Source organism: Dipteris shenzhenensis, chromosome 30 (assembly GCF_047967505.1).
Source record: "Dipteris shenzhenensis isolate YYH24624 ecotype China chromosome 30, Dip_SZ_1.0, whole genome shotgun sequence".
Classification (NCBI taxonomy): Eukaryota; Viridiplantae; Streptophyta; class Polypodiopsida; order Gleicheniales; family Dipteridaceae; genus Dipteris; species Dipteris shenzhenensis.
The window spans coordinates 44,389,681-44,406,560 of record NC_141625.1 but is presented as its reverse complement, the minus strand read 5'-3'; the positions used below and the strand labels follow the sequence as shown (position 1 = coordinate 44,406,560).

At 44.9% G+C, this 16,880-nt stretch overlaps 1 protein-coding gene across 5 annotated transcripts in view; it reads left to right on the top strand.

Annotated features, from left to right (window-relative positions):
- Window positions 1-16,880, top strand: part of LOC147882185 (ALBINO3-like protein 2, chloroplastic) — a 134,273-nt gene that overhangs the window by 4,051 nt on the left and 113,342 nt on the right. The gene's annotated exons all lie outside the window — the stretch shown is intronic.

Here is a 16,880-nt window from a genome sequence, read left to right as displayed (position 1 = left end):
GAGTCACTTACGTAAAGGCAGCTCTCCTGGTTGGGATGGATTGACTATAGAATTCTTCCGTGCATTTTGGGGTGATCTCAAGAACACTCTGCTTCTAATGATCAATCATGCTTGGGCAGAACAATCTCTCCCTCCTTCTTGGAAACATGGCCTTGTCAAATTGATCCCCAAAAAAAGGTTGTGTGAGACAATGGTTGATTGGCGACCCATATCTCTTATGCCAGTCATTTACAAACTCATTGCCAAAATGATTGTTCTTAGGGTTCAATTTATCTTGCAAGCAGGACTTCATCCTAGGCAGTATGGGTTTGTTCCCAGAAGACAGATTACTGATAATATCTCCAATGCTTTGCTTGCAATTGAGTATGCCAAATATTCTAAACAAGATGTTCTCATTCTTCAAGTTGACATTGCCAAAGCATTTGACACTGTCCATTGGGATTTTATTTCTCAGACTATGCATAAATTGGGATTTGGCCCTCGGCTAGTCCACATTATCTACTGGCTCTATTCTCATCCCATTGCGCAGTGTTTGCTTGGTGGTGGGTTGTCAAGAGCATGGACTATGACCCGCTCAGTGAGACAAGGTTGCCCTCTTAGTTCGTTACTATATGCCATTGCTACTCATTCGTTATTGTTGCATATGGACCATCTTACAACTACAGGGCAGCTTCTTGGCTCGCAAATTCCAGGGGCACAGCCGTTTCTTGCACAGGCATATGCTGATGACTCATATTTCATGCCCTGGAATTCTCAAACTCACCTCTCTCACTTGATGCATACTCTGAATGATTTTGGCATAGCTGCTGGACTGCATATTAACTTTCAGAAATCCAATCTTTTAGCATTGAGAGAAGCTGATTGGCATGCACTTCTCTGGCCTGGCCACATCCTCCCTTCCCACACTCTTGTGAGGCATCTAGGATATCCCATTGGCTGGAATATTACCCCTCAACAACAGCTCAAATGGGTGCTTCAAAAGATCAATAAGAAGCTGGAATACTGGCATTTGTCCACTTGGCCTCTACATGTTCGACTTCGGATAGTACAGTCTATCATTATGGCATACGTGCAATTTTATTTGCCTCTTCTTCCCTGGTCTTTTAAGCATTTGGCTTCCTATATGTCCCAGGCTATGGAGTTATTTTTGAAAAGCAAATCTCACAAAAAGGCATTGCGACTTCTTCCCATGCAGGCTATTTGCTCTCCTAAGACCCATGGGGGACTGAATATTCTCAATCTTCAGTTTCATATGCTGGCAAGAAAGAGCACTATGATTGCTGATTTTTTTCAGCAAAAACAGCCATGGGCTATTATGTTAGCAGCTATGTGTGGAAACATGATGTCCCATGCATATGGGCATTGGATTACAGATCACTGGGAAGCAGTCATGACCACATTTCAGGGGAAAATTCCTGGTTTTCCTATCTCTACTGCTTTTATTCATGATTGGAAGAGAATTCTCTCTTATGCTAAATGGAAAGGTGCTTCTTCCAATCATGGTTATTCTTTTCGCTTGGAAAGTATCCATTGGAGCAAGGTGTTTGAATCGCCTCTCGCTTTACAAGAGCCTATCAAAGCATATAATCTTATGAAACTGGGCATAAGATTTGTCGGAGATGTTGTGGATCATCATGGTTATGTGCTTTCATTCCCACAAGCTTGCAGGACATTCCCCTTGGGTCTGCATCATCAGCCCATTTGGAGAATACTTACAACTATGTTGCAGCCATTTGTTCTAGTTCCTCCACTGTTTGTACAGGACAGATTGCTGGATTAGAATCTGACTTCCTTATCCCCTGCTACCTGTTCGCTCTCAATGCATAATCTGGCCTCCTCGATGGTCTATAGATTTCTTCTTCCACCTCCATGGATTGATAAGCATGCCAACAATCTTTGGAATTTGGATAGGCCTCTATCTTGGTGGCAATCACGACTCAAGAAAATTTGGAAAGCCAAATTGCCATTGAAACAGAGGCTTTTCTTTTGGAGATGTATAGTGGGAGCCTTCTCCATTGGGGTGAAACTGGCAGCACGTCGCATTGCTTCCTCTTCCTGCCCCTGCTGTTCTTATCACCGTGAGACAGTTCCCCATTTGTTATGGTCTTGTTAGCACTCTCAATTATTGATCACTCATGTCTCTCATTTGTTGCGGCTTCGGTTTCCCTCTATCAAATTTGGGAAACTCTTCTGGATGTTTGGATGCTTCTCATCCCAGATGTCTCCATTCCTCCTTTTCTTTCACTGGACTCGCTTTTGGGTACTCTGGACTATTTGGACACAGAGATTGCATTCTAGGATGGGTCAACAGTTTCCTCAGGTATATTTTTTCTTCAGAATGTCCCCCAAGCAATCTTTACATGATAGCTATGCTGCGAGGGACTTGGATGCGACTAGCCTTGAAGTGTTTTCTGACTGTTTTTGAGTTCTTCCATTAGGCTCTCTTTGGAGTCTAATATCATGTACATTGATCTCATGTTAATAACATAGTTACTGGTTTCACAAAAAAAAGCACGTACAATGTACATACATGCATGGCATATATACAAACGTACATTTAGAGAGGTCAAGGTGTATGGAGTCCTTAGTACCTTCCTCCAACTATGATGTGCAGCCGAATTAGCCATTCTCCCATCAGCGTCTCCCATACATTGTTCTTGGCTATTGGCACATATGGCAAGCAGTACTCTTGGGCCTTGGCCAAGTCTAGTCCATGCTTTGGACTAGTCAACGATCATGAAAGGCGATAAAGCACTAGCCTCTAGGCCCCCATAGACCTAGCTAGACCACTCTTCGATTGTGCCTTGCCCATTTGCTTCTTGGCACCCAAGATGACCCCTCTTGGTCTTGGACCTTCGTTTGCACTGAGAGTTGGCCTAGATGAGACCTATGTGAATATGCCTCTATACCATCATCAAATAACGAGTCCTTGTTTGGGGCCTTTCAAGAAAATCCATCCACGAGAGGACTATCATACCCCCCTCCCCCCCAAAAAGTCTTGGGAGTGTTCTAAAGTACATGCTACAGTAGCAACGTGTCAAGTGGTGGCCATTGTCGACCACCAATTCTCTACTTGCATAGGAGAGTTTGGTGGAGCTTCAATTCAATTGCTTTCTACATACACCCTATAGGGCCAAAGCCACTTGTTGCTGATTGGAAGTGTCAATCCTGACCTCGCACATCAAATAACGTGCAATTGCCCTTTGGGGATCCAACGAAAGCCTAAACCCTCACCCCTAGTGAGATAACTCTCTATCTTAGTGTAGAAGCCTATTTATTTGGGCTAGTTGATTTTGTGCTAGCTGATTCGGGGACTTGAGGCGATGCAATGTAGCAACACAATATATGTAAGAGTTGGAGCAAAGGGGAGCTTGTAATTTATCAACATCAACAACGAAGACCAACGTCAAAGAGAATGGCATTCATATATTGCACTATGGCTAACTCTAACATTCATATACCACTCTCTTGACACTTATGTTACATCCCTTTGAAGGCGATTTTGGCGCAAGCTCAGCTCCTAGCTAGTCCTAGTGATGAGAACAATGGATTTGGCTCAGAAGCATAGCATACATGCATAATTCTGCTACTAATACAAAAACAGTATATCGCAACATGTTATATATGTTGGTGTCTTAGGAGTCGCTAGACAATTCACTGATCCTCCACAAAAAGGGTTGCAATGATTTGCAAACTCAAGGTCTAATAGCTTCTTCTCTTGTTGGATAGATGTGCATCTCGGAACCCGACCGGACCTGCCTCCTATGATCTTAGTAAGTATCCTAGGGCGTCTATGCCAGAAAGGAATAGATAGATGCTAGTGGACACCCTTGCTGAATAGAGTGTGAGGGAGAAGGCCTCTCCTGTGTGGCCTGCATTGAGCAACTATCTGGAGCTGCCTGCATAAAGCACTGCCACTGACCATGCTGAGAATCTTAGTCTCCTTTTGGTACCATGTAGAAAGGTCCAATCCACTGTTTTGTAGATGTTCTTGAAATCCACAAGGGGTTAAGACGCTTCTTAGGCCCAATTGATTCCTTCTCAAAACTCGAGATGTGGTGGAGGAGGTGAAAGCAGTATACGTGTTGTGAGAAGGATTGTGAGCTCCCTGCCTTCTACTCTTAGCCGCTCAGCCTCAACCCTCTACCTTTTGTACAGCTCCACTCTTCCGTACACGTCTCTGTACAGCCCTCCCCTGCCCTCCATACACCTCGTTGCTGCTCTTGGTACAGCCCCCTGTGACCCCTCTATACGCATTCCCGCTCCCCTCCGTGCAGCTTCAGCCCGACATGCTGTTTTCTGCATGTCCCTTTAGAACACCTCATCTTTTTGCTGTTTGTACAAGCTGTATGAAAGAGCACGATTGCCGTACTGCCCCTCCCTGCTGCTCACCCTCCACTTTTCTGTCTTACTGCCCTGCATTTTGCCCTACTCTCAGTCCCTCCCACGCATGGCAAGGCATAGACGACCAAAGACCCTATGGTTCTTATCCTTCCATAGAGTCCAGAGGATGTAGCGATAGAGCACGCATGAGGCATGAAGGATCACTTTGAGGGGTGAAGGAGGAGTCATTAACATAGGCTTGCGCAATCAATGGCCTTCTTCCACATATCTCTAACCCATGCAATGCACCAGAAGCTACCAAATGATCCATATATAGAAGCATTGGGTGAGAGGCTATGGCATATAGCAAAGCACTAAGAGGGCACCCTTGACGAACAGAGCAGGAAAAGGTCCATTTATATGTGAGGTCAGCTGCCATTATGCCCGTAGCTTTACTGTCTTGATGCAACCAGAAAATGACCTGCTGCATTTTTTGCCAAATCCTAGTGTTTGCATGTTGGGCGGTATGGGGAGAAGCCTTACAAGTCTTTATAACTTATTTATTGTTGCCTGCTTGCCAGATCCCTTAAGAACCTGAATTCTAGCTGTCGCAGCTGCCAACTGCAGCTTTAAGCACGCACCTCTTGCTGTAAAAAGAAAACCTGCTCTTGAGGTCCAACATTGGGTCGATTAAGTCTCCCTTGTTGACTTGTCTTTGCATTGGGGGAAGGTGTCACAGCTGCTACTGTAGAATGGAGAACTTTGCGGGTTGGAGAGGGGATTTCGAAGAGGATCTAGATTCTTCATCTTGGCCATATCTGACCCTTGGGCTGCTGGGGACGTAGCCCAACTCGGTGATAGGGAGGATGATAGAAGGCTGCTGCTGGAATTGCCTGTGAACTCTAGTTTTTGAAGCTGTCAGAGTTGACCCGAACTAGTGGAATGAGCTGTTAGTCATGACCTGGATCTAATGCTATGCTGCAACTTGAGGACCTAGTCTTGGAGCGTTGCTGTTAGCGACGCTATTGTTGGCGAGCTGCTGGTGGCGTTGCTAGTTCTGGCGACTCTGCTTCTAGCGAGGAGGGAAAGCAGTAGGTAGCGCAGCTGCTAGGTGTGAAAGGCTAGGCGCTGCCCCTGCTGCTAGGTGGGGATGGCTAGGTGCTGCTGCTAGGTGGGGTGTTATGCTCTAGCCGGGATAGCATGACCTCGGATAGATCGGTGGGCATTTTCTCTTAGATGACCAACTTTTGTAATAGTTAATGTGCATAATTAAAATGGTCAGGAGAAGTAACTGCCAAGGTCCTAGGTGAGGGTGGAATGGCATTGACTAGATAGTTCTGAGTGCTAAGGCCTAGGTGCACCTAAATGTGCAATAATGCCAAAGGGCAAGTGGGTTTTAATGTGCCCCAAGAGAGGGGTAAAAAGGTGCACCAAGTGGAGAGGCTATAATGATGACATTTGGCAAGGAGAACTATCTAGGGAATTGAGGGTCTCATGGATAAGTATGAAGGAAAATAACGAAGGAATATACGTAATCTGACGAAAAACTATCCTTGAGAAATGGCTGGGTGGAACAACAGAAAGCCATCGCCCGTGAGAGTTTTAACAACGATCAGAGATTCAGAGAGCGGATCAAAGCGCGGATAGTTAACGTAAGGGCAATAAGTGTAGAAGAGAAAGTAGGTAACAATTGGTATTAGAGCGTGATCTACGACGAAATAGGTGAAGGCATAGGATAATGGGTAGCGGGACCTTCTTTAATCGGAACCTGTTCTCAGAAAAGGCACGGCTTTCGTCAACTGCAAACGCCTCGTGACCTTCACGGAGTTCGTCGCTGGTCGCAGGAGTCTCCGTTTTGCCCGTCAACCTAGTGATTGTTCTGCGTAGCACTTCCTTCGTGTTACGTCTGGAATTTGCGACGGTCTTTTGGTTCTGCTGTGACCTCCCGATATCAATGGACGGAACTGATCGGCGCTAGGTGAGGCTACGCAGAGATAGACAGAAAGCAGGTTCGGAGCAACCGTCGGCACCCCTGCGTGTGAAAATAAAAGGCGACCGGGTCTGATGAAATATTGAAAATAGTGAACGCTGAACTTAGGACAACGTAGCAGTTCGGCAGTCAACGGGTTGTTCTAATTACTATAAGGTGGACGAGGATCAGCGCAGGGTGGCTGTGAGTGGACTCGAAGACCGTGTTGGAACCTAGCTGCATCAAAGAGTCAAGTGGGTCGTACCTACGAATAGCTGGAGCAGCCGGGATCGTCGAAAAGATCAGGGGGCCCTTTCTTTCCGTGCAGTTTTTTTTGTTCTCATATGATCCTGTGATTTCTGCACTGTAGAAGAGAAAAAAGAAAAAAAAAAAACGAGGAAAGCAGAACAGAAGTGAAGGGTGTGTATATATTGGTTATTTGGGTTTATTTAATTAAAAAAAAAAAAAAAAAACCTATCTTCCACTGTGAACCTATGGAAGCAGAAGGGCAGAATTCAAGGGCGAATCCTAGTGAGTCTAGAGTACAGTCTACACAACAGATGTCACATCAGGCAGCACCTACTTTGATTGGTAGGATTTCGATATTAGAGGATGCTTTACAGCAGATTATGAACCAGCAGCTTCAAGTGAATGTTGGTCAAAATGAGATCAGGGAGATGGTGCAAGCCTTGTCGGCTAGACCGTCTAGAATTGATAAGGGCAAAGCTCCAGCAGAGCCAGAGCCCAGTGTACATTCTTTAGAGCGCGCAAGGGTCAAAGTGCCCAATATTGCTAATTATAGACCGGAGAAGTATGCTGGTCGGATGACCGAGCGCAGCTTTGATGTGATCGAGGTTTGGTTACACAAGTGGGAAGAAGCCTTCGCCATTTGTGAGATTAGATCCGATCTAAAGAAAATCCGTGAGGCCACACACCTGTTTATTGAGGCAGCGGACAGATGGTGGATAAAGCAACAGAAGGATCAAGTTGCTCCAACCACCTGGGAAGGGTTTAAAGCTGAATTCAAGAAACACTTTCTCCCACCTGATGAAGAATCCCGAGCTTGGGATGCTTATAGAAATCTTCGTCAGAGGAGTCTGTCAGTGGCAGAGTACACTGACAAATTCAGGGAATGTGTCATGAAAATAACAGACCCTCTCCCTATGTCGGTTTAGTTAAAAGACTATATCTATGGACTGAACGACAAAATCAAAATGGAAGTTCGGGCTAAATATGTGACTACACTAGATGAATCTATAGCAATAGCCCTGAACTATGAGGATGCCAGAGGCAGATCTGGTGGATTTGTGCAGGCAGGGACTCAGTATGAGTACCCGAAGAAAGAGGGGCTTCCGAGGAAATGGGTTTCAAAGGCAAGTGTCTCGCAGCCAAGTGGCCAAACCAAGCAGGTGAAGCCGGTTGAGGGACCAGTAAAAACAAGTACCACCGTTGGGGTGAAAAGGAAAATAACTCCAATGGCAGCCCGGGCTTGGTCAAAGTCCTCGTTGACCCCTGAACAGAAAGAGAAAGCTAGAAAAGAAGGATTGTGCTTCGGCTGCCTTCAGCGACATCAGTGGAAGAATTGTCCACTGAATAAAGATCGTCGCACGGCTAATATGATAATATTTGAATGCGACGTAGAAATGCAGGAGAGTCCCAGTGCGGAACATATGCAGATGCAACTAGCGGGACCTTCTCAGAGGTTAGTACCTTGTTTATTATGTGTATCTGTTGCTAAGTTAGTGACGAGTACACCTGATAACATCCTATCTAAGCCCGCAGCAACGGGGTATACGGTCTTCAATGATACGGAGTTAATTAAAATGAAAGGGCAAGTGGCCAGTCATGATGTCATTGTGTTGTTTGACTCAACGTCAACTCACAATGTGATTAACTCCAAGCTCGTGAAGAGGCTGAAATTAAAAACAAGTCCATCTGACTATGCGTATACAGTCAGGATGGCAGATGGAAGTTCAACTGAAGTATGGGACCAAAGGGTTACCCAGTTGGAGCTTCGGATTCAGGACTATGCTGAGAAGCTTGATTTTGAAATGACCAAGCTTGCTCATGCAGATATAGCCCTGGGTATGGCGTGGCATTCTAGGAAGAATCCAGCCATTGATTGGAAAAAGCACGTATATCAATTCAAGATGAATGATGTGCTTTATGTCTTGCGAGGTGAAAAAGATATACCTCAGGGACCGTTGGTTTCCGTGATGGAAATGAGAAAGGCTCAAGTAGAGTTGTTATTTCTTTGCACAGCATCGGTAGAACCGGTGGATGAGTCTTCCGCTAGCACTGATGTTATGCAAAGTGGTGAGATGGCCAAGCTGGCTAATCTTATAACAGAGGAGTTCTCTGAATGTTTTAGGGATGAACTATCATATGGGTTACCTCCAGAGGAGAAAGTTCAACATAAGATTGAACTGATCCCGGGGGCAGAACCCGTGAATCGACCTCCCTATAGAATGAGTTTTGTTGAAGAAGCGGAGGTGCGTAGACAACTGGAAGAATACCTCAAGTTGGGGCAGATTCAACCAAGTTTCTCACCTTTTGCTTCGCCAGTGATATTAAAGAGGAAAAAGGATGATACGTTTCGCCTTTGTATAGATTACAGAGCATTGAATAATATCACTATTAAGCACAGGTATCCGATGGCTCGGATCGATGATTTGCTAGATGCATTACATGGAGCCGTGATTTTCAGTAAGATAGATCTTAAGTGTGGCTACCATCAAATCCGGATCAGAGACGAGGATGTGCATAAAACCGCTTTTAGAAGCAGGTTTGGTCATTATGAGTTTTTGGTAATGCCCTTTGGACTTACCAATGCTCCAGCGACCTTCGTCATGCTTATGAACGATTTACTAGGTCCGTATATCAGAAAGTTCGTAGTACATTTTATTGACGATATCTTGATATTCAGTAAAAGTGTTACTGAGCATCGTGAACACTTAAGAATAGTGTTCAGTACTTTGAGGAAAGCCAGTCTTTATGTGAATAAAAAGAAAACTATACTGTGTATGGTTAGGCTTGAATACTTAGGGTTCATAATTACTCCACAGGGGGTAGAAATGGATCCGAAGAAAGTGGCTGCGATACTAACTTGGCCAATCCCTCAGAGTCTGACCGCGTTGCGATCATTCTTGGGATTTGTCCAGTTTTATAGAAGACATATCAAAGGATATTCCGGAATAGTATCGCCATTGACTGATCAGACCTCAGATAAAGTACCTTTTATTTGGGGACAGAATCAACAGGAAAGTTTTAACACCATAAAACAAGCTGTGGTCTCAGGACCGGTGTCAAAAATAGTTGATCCCCAGAAACTGTTGTTCCTAGAAACCGATGCAAGTGGCATTGCGGTTGGAGCAGTTCTCCTTCAAGAGGGAAGGCCAGTAGCCTTTGAAAGCAAGAAGCTTTCTCCCTCTCAAAGGAATTGGCCAACTCATGAATTAGAGTTGTATGCTGTTATCCATGCTTTGAAAACATGGAGGCATTACTTGTATGGTTCAGAGTTTTATGTGGATGTAGATCATGATACTCTGAAACATTTTTGTAAACAGCCTGACTTGAGGGGCCGCCAAGCTAGGTGGGCAGAGCTCATGCAGGAGTTTAATCTAACGATTCGGTACCGAAGAGGAAAAGATAATAAGGTGGCTGATGCGTTGTCTCGCATTATGGACAATCTGAGTTTCACGGTATTAGAGAGTGCTCTAATGACCGAGATTAGAGAAACTTAAAAGGTGGACGAGTTTGTCCAGAGCTTATGGCCTAAGGCTCATGTGTTAAAACCCGGGGAAAGTGAAAAGGATGACCTGGCATCCAGAAAAGGCCAAACTTATGCAAGATATACCATAAGGGATGGTATGCTAGTTAGAAATGGCAAAGTTGTAGTACCTGGTCAGAATGATCTCAGGCAGAGAGTCATTCGACAATGCCATGATAGCCCATGTGCGGGACACCCAGGAGTCGAGAAGACATATGATCTCGTAAAGCGAGATTTCTTTTGGCCAAAGATGAAAAAGCATATTCATGAATATGTGACACGGTGTTTCTCGTGTCAGGTAAGTAAGGCCGAGCGGGTGAAGCCACCCGGATGGAGATACCACTAAGTAAGTGGGAGAGCATTTCCATGGACTTTATTGTAGGGCTACCTGCAACACAAGGAGGATATAATTCTATCCTTGTGGTGGTTGATCGTCTAACCAAGATGGCTCACTTTATTCCAACTAGAGAGTCTGTTAGTGCCCCGCAAGTGGCGGATTTGTTCATTAGACATATATTTCGTCTGCATGGATTGCCTAGATCCATAGTGTTAGACAGAGATGTTAGATTTACCGGTCATTTTTGGACAGCGGTATTTGAGACACTAAGGACTGACTGAGTTGGGAATAAGTAGTGGGGATCATCCTGAGACGGATGGTTAGACGGAGAGAGTCAACCAGACTTTAGAGGATATGCTGAGGGCATATGTATCATTGAGGCAACATACATGGGACAAGTGGTTGCCATTGTTGGAGTTTGCCTACAATGATAGGAAACATTCATCTACTGGGTTCAGTCCGTTTGAATTGAACACTATGGTTATAGACCAGCCAATCCAACTATAGTTGGAATACCTCAGAAAGTGCCTAGTGCCGCGAACTTTGTAGTTCAGATGCGGGAGATGCTAGCACTTGCAAGAGCTAATATCCGCCAGGCTATGGATAGGGCCAAGATATATGCGGATGAAAATCGGTCTATAAGAGTATTTGAAGAAGGGGAAAAAGTTTTTCTCAGAATTCCTTCGCACTCGAAGTCGTTGACTTCAGGAGAGTGTGCTAAGTTATCACCTCGATACTGTGGGCCGTGGTTAATTCTAAAGAGAATAGGCAGTGTAGCTTATAAGTTAGAATTGCCACAGGGGTGTAAGGTGCACCCGGTTTTTCATGTTTCGCGCTTAAAGAAGTTTTTGCATACAGGTGACTGACTAATCGAAGGTGTGGTTTTGTTTCAGGAGATAGAGGATATTGCAAGGCGCAAGCCAACAAGAATCTTGGACCGAGGAACAATGCAAATACGAAATCGGAAGATACCCACGGTGTTGGTTGCATGGCATGGTCAGCCTCTATCGGAAGCTACCTGGGAATCCGTATACCAGTTACGGAGAGCGTTTCCAGATTTCATCATCGAGGACGCTGATGCTTGAAGAGGGAAGGAATGTTATGCTCTAGCCGGGATAGCATGACCTCGGATAGATCGGTGGGCATTTTCTCTTAGATGACCAACTTTTGTAATAGTTAATGTGCGTAATTAAAATGGTCAGGAGAAGTAACTGCCAAGGTCCTAGGTGAGGGCGGAATGGCATTGACTAGATAGTTTTGAGTGCTAAGCCCTAGGTGCACCTAAATGTGCAATAATGCCAAGGGGCAAGTGGGTTTTAATGTGCCCCAAGAGAGGGGTAAAAAGGTGCACCAAGTGGAGAGGCTATAATGATGACATTTGGCAAGGAGTACTATCTAGGGAATTGAGGGTCTCATGGATAAGTATGAAGGAAAATAACGAAGGAATATACGTAATCTGACGAAAAACTATCCTTGAGAAATGGCTGGGTGGAACAACAGAAAGCCATCGCCCGTGAGAGTTTTAACAACGATCAGAGATTCAGAGAGCGGATCAAAGCGCGGATAGTTAACGTAAGGGCAATAAGTGTAGAAGAGAAAGTAGGTAAGATGGGGAGGTCTGGGTACGGAGAGCTGAAGTACAACTAAGGAGTCGTTTATCACTCAATGTAGTAATTTGATCACTTTACTATTATACAAGAGGTATAATCAAAGGAAAATAATGAAAAAAGTACGCACAATCTTAGATATGAAGTCTTTTATCTATGGTCTATCGGCCTTGGGTATGTTTAGAATGATTGAACATAAGCTGAAAACAAAAAGCGGGGAGCTGAATAGTCCGTTTTTCTTTTAGTTTCAAAAGAGAGTTTGTTTGAGTATGCTAAGTTAGAAATGTATTTTTGCCTCTTTGTAGGAAACGATACATAAGTGTAAAGGGCCATTTAGCTTTTTATGTTTTAAATAAGAGAGAGAGAGAGAGAGAGAGAGAGAGAGAGAGCGATATTCCAGTTTTTTGTAAGATTTTGTTTCTTGACTTGCTTGTTTATTTTTGCTTAGTCACCTGCTTCCTTTCTTCTTTATTTCTTGTTTTCTTTCTCTTTTGTTTATTTGACGTATTTTAGTAAGCATTGGGTTTGCCCAAGAGACTCCGCGGGTCTTTAGAAACCGAGTATAGCTGCTTATGCTTGGGCACTGATGACGACATAAGTGTTGCTTTGCTTGCTAAGTATGTCTTCCTTTTGTTTTTCATAAATGTTTTTGTTTACCTCTTTTTTCTTCTCTTTCATTTTCTCTTTTACTTTCTGTGTAGTTTTTTGATCTTTAGAACAACAACAAATCTATTCTAGTCTCACAAAGGTATATATTAATGTCCAAGGGAGGCCTCGCGGGTCTATGGGACAAAGTACACAGAAAAGCGAACTTATACAAGCCTCAGTGGGCTGAAGCTAAGGGCATGCTAGGACCCTTGCTGAGTACTGATCTATGCTAACAAAGTCATAATCATAGAAATAGTGAACTGCAACTGCATAGTGGGCCAGATCAATCTATCTACTATCAGGAACAAACTGAAAAATAAGTCAGCCTCGGCACCGGGACTCAGAAACAAAAACAGAAACAGAATCAAAAACCGAAGCCTGGTACAGTGATGGATGTCTGGTGGGCTGTGAAGATGTCTTGTATCTGTGTTTGTCGAGCTGTCTCGCACTGCGGTGGGGGATGCGTTCTCCTCGCTCTCTAGACTCTCTGGGCTGTCGGTCCCCCCTGAGGAAAGCTGTGATAGGTCAGACCTCAATAGAGTGTACTCTGGGGACTCTCTGTCGCGCATGTGGTCTTTGCGCCCCTCTCGATGGTACTGTGCTGGCTGCTCATTCAGACTGCTCTCCTCTCGGCTCTATTAACGTCCACAAAAGACCAACACGTCTATGGGACATAAAAACTTATCTAGTACATCTGCTTAGGGAGGGCACATGGCAGCTCCCAAAGAGTGCAAAGAGCAGCTCCAATTATTTAGAGTACCTACCTTATAGCTTGAAAAACATAATCAGCCATACATGAGTTTGAGATTGAGAGTCTTTTGGCTTAGATTTAAACTCCTTAATGATTGCTATGCCTCCACGATATACTGCCCATTTTCCATCCTTCCTAGCAGCCTTTACTTTAGCTTATTCCGTTGCTTTATTTTTTAGTTGAGCTCGTGTAAGTTCCTCAGCTATCCATATCTTAGTCCCTTTCAATTTATAAGATTGTCGGAGAATCTTGATACACAGATCGCGTGAGTTGAGCGTAATGATAGCATGACCTTTGAGATTGTGAGATTTGAGTTGGTTTGGCTTCATCATCATCATCGACATCATCACCCTTGTCAACCGTCCAATCAATGTTGGGCATGGCTGCTTTGACATGTGCTATAGTGTCACTGAAAGAGTCCTCTTCTTCATACCATCCTTCAGGAAGTCCCCCTATTCTTATCTTCAAGGCATTATCACATCTAGCTGCATGTTCTTTAATCTCTTCTTGAATGTCAGCTTTATTTACTTTGGTATAAAACTCCACAATCACTTCCTTCTTAGCGGGCTGTACTTCAGTGTGAACTAGATCTTTGATTGGAGAGACCAGCTGGGGGGTAGGGGGGGAAGCCTTGCAAGACTTTACAGCCTCATCAATTACTGCCTGCTTGCCAGGTCCTTCAAGAACCTGAGTTCTAGCTATGGCATCTGCCAGCTGCATCTTTAACTCTGTTACCTGCTGCTGTAGATAAAAAATCTGTTCATGTTGCCCAATTATGGGTCGATCCAAACCTCCTCGTACATATGTGTGAGCATATGGAGAGGGTGTCTTGGTTGTGGTAATTCGGGCCTGCGCATACGGAGAGGGTGTCATCGCTGCAACTGTGACATATGGCGCCTTACTGGCTGATGCTGCTGGGGTTGAGGGAGGGGATTTCGAGGAGAGGCTTGGCCATTCCTTGCTGGCCATCTCTGTTGCTACCCTGGGCTAAACTACGCCCCCGGTTGGGCTAGGGGTTGAGCCCAGCTAGGGGTTAGAGGCCTCTTGGAACTACTGGCTGTTGCAACCTGTTAGGTATAAGGAGGATTAACTAAAGGATGGAGAAGAAGGTATGTACGGGATGTACGGAGGTCTAACAGGGGATGTACAGAGGTCTGATGGGATGTATGATGAACTATACGGATGATGGGCTACAAGCTGTAGGGACAACAAGTCAAAGAGAGCTGTATGGACGATGGGCTGTGAGGTACGGACGGCGGGCTGAGGTAAGACTATGGGATGCGGTATGGCTGACGGACGGCGACGACGGGCTAAGAGAGAGAGAAAGAAATAAATATATATTAACGTCCATAGAAGGCCTCGCGGGCCTATGGGACAAAGTGACACCAAAGAGGAAAACTCATACAAGCCACAAGGGGCTGAGGCAAAGGGCGCGCTAAGACTCTTTGCTGAGTACTGTGCTGAAATAAAAAGAGCTCAATGGCTCAAACAAAAACAAGTACAAAAAATATATCATATCATATCATATACTATCTGCTATCGGGGGCAGGCTGAGAACCGGAACTGTAAACTCAGAAACCGAAACTGGGCACTATGGTGGCTCGTCTATGAGCAATGAATGTCTCGAATTTGAGTCTGTCTGGCTGTCTCATACTGTGGCATCGGAGGGGGGCGTGGTCTCCTCGATCTCTGAACCCGTGAGCTATGTTCAGAGTGACCCCTCGTCTCGGGCGGTCCCCTCTGAGGAAAGCTGTGATAGGGCGAACCTCAATCGAGTGTGCTCTGGGCGCTCTCCGTGTCGTGGGTGGCCTCTGCAGAGTTGAGACAGGGACTCGGTCTCCTGCTCCTCCAAGATGCCAAGATTAGATGCAAGGGGATTGGCATCTATGAATATGAAGTCTGCTAGATCATATGACTGTAACACAGACTCATCATCACCCGCTAGACTGCGTAATTGAGCCCATCCAATTGACGGTCAGTCGGGAACATGGGCAAAACTGGTATTTTTGTGTTGTTCTCTACCATCTTTGACAAAGTCACCATGTCAGAGCGAAGAGAGAGTTGAACTGAAGGAGAAGGTGGATGGGATAGAAGGGGATAGAAGGTTGACCAAAGGAGAGGATTGGGGAAGAGGATGAAGGGGCTGATAGCCCAGTATACCTTCACTCCTCCCTATCCGTTCCTTGGGAACACCTTAACACCCTTCAAAGTCACCCCTTGTTGGGCAGCCGAACAATCCACTCCTCGCACACGCTCTGCAGAGACATCTTAGAACAACACCCTAAATCTCCTCTATGTATGCTAGCTCAACACTCCCTCAGTTCCTCGGGTCTCTAGCCAACCGTGGCTCTAGCTTTGATACCATGTGAAGTGCGTCGGAAATGAACATAAATGGAGAGAGAGAGAGAGAGAGAGAGAGAGAGAGAGAGAGAGAGAGAGAGAGAGCAAACCTCACACACACGACACTGAGAGGGAGAGAAAGAAATAAGAGAAGTGTAAGTGATCTCTAGCAATAGCCCCTCTACACTGTTAGCACTTAGCCTGGTATGAGCCTTGTAGGTCAAGTCAACTCTATGAGTTGAATTCTCTGGTCAACCATATGGTTAACTTCGGGCCATATAGGACACTTTGTATTTTCCTCTTATCCATTTGAGCAGTACTACGTTTTGCTCCAGCTTGTTGTTTGCTTCTTGCACTTCCCTCCCATTCCATTTCTTCCTGCACCCAACAGTGGTATCGGAGCAGGTTCTCTTGGTCCTACCTGCCTTCCCTCGTGCTCTCCCATTGCTTCTACTTGCCATTTTGCTCCAGCTCAGTTCGGTGCCTCGTTTCATCGCTAGAAACTTGTTTTTTGAGCAAATAAACAGTCCAGCAATAATTTTTTGACTTTTTGAGGTGTTTTTAACGTTTTTTGAAAATTTTGAGCTGCTCACATACAAACAACCCTGTCTTGCACCATTTTGGCTGAATTTTTTTATCCGTACGGACCTGTGCGGACAGGTGCGGGATGCTGCCAGGAATCCCTATGACTTGTCAGAAGTTGATTTCGAGCAATTTGGCATAGTTTTGGAGGTTTTTTGCTCAGATATGGACTCTTTTCAGTCATTTGGGCCTTCCTCCAGGTGCTCCAACCTGCTCTAGCACCATTTGGCTGGGATTCTCTTCCTCTTGACTCAGATCTGCCTGGTACAGTTGGATTTGAAGCTTTTCACCATCTTTTATGTCACGTTTGCACACATTGCAGTGACATTGAGGTGATTTTGCTCTAGAGATTGGGGATTTTGTGTCACATTTGCAAATTTTGCAGCGACATTTGCTCCTTTTGGTCACATTTTGGGGCTTTGCAGTATTTGCCCTATTTTGACTTCATTTCCACTCCGATACTGGGGATTTTGGATCTATTGCTGACAGATTGCGGGATGTGTTTAGATTTGTAGGTTATTTTGTCACATTTGCTTTATTTCAGCAAAATTTGG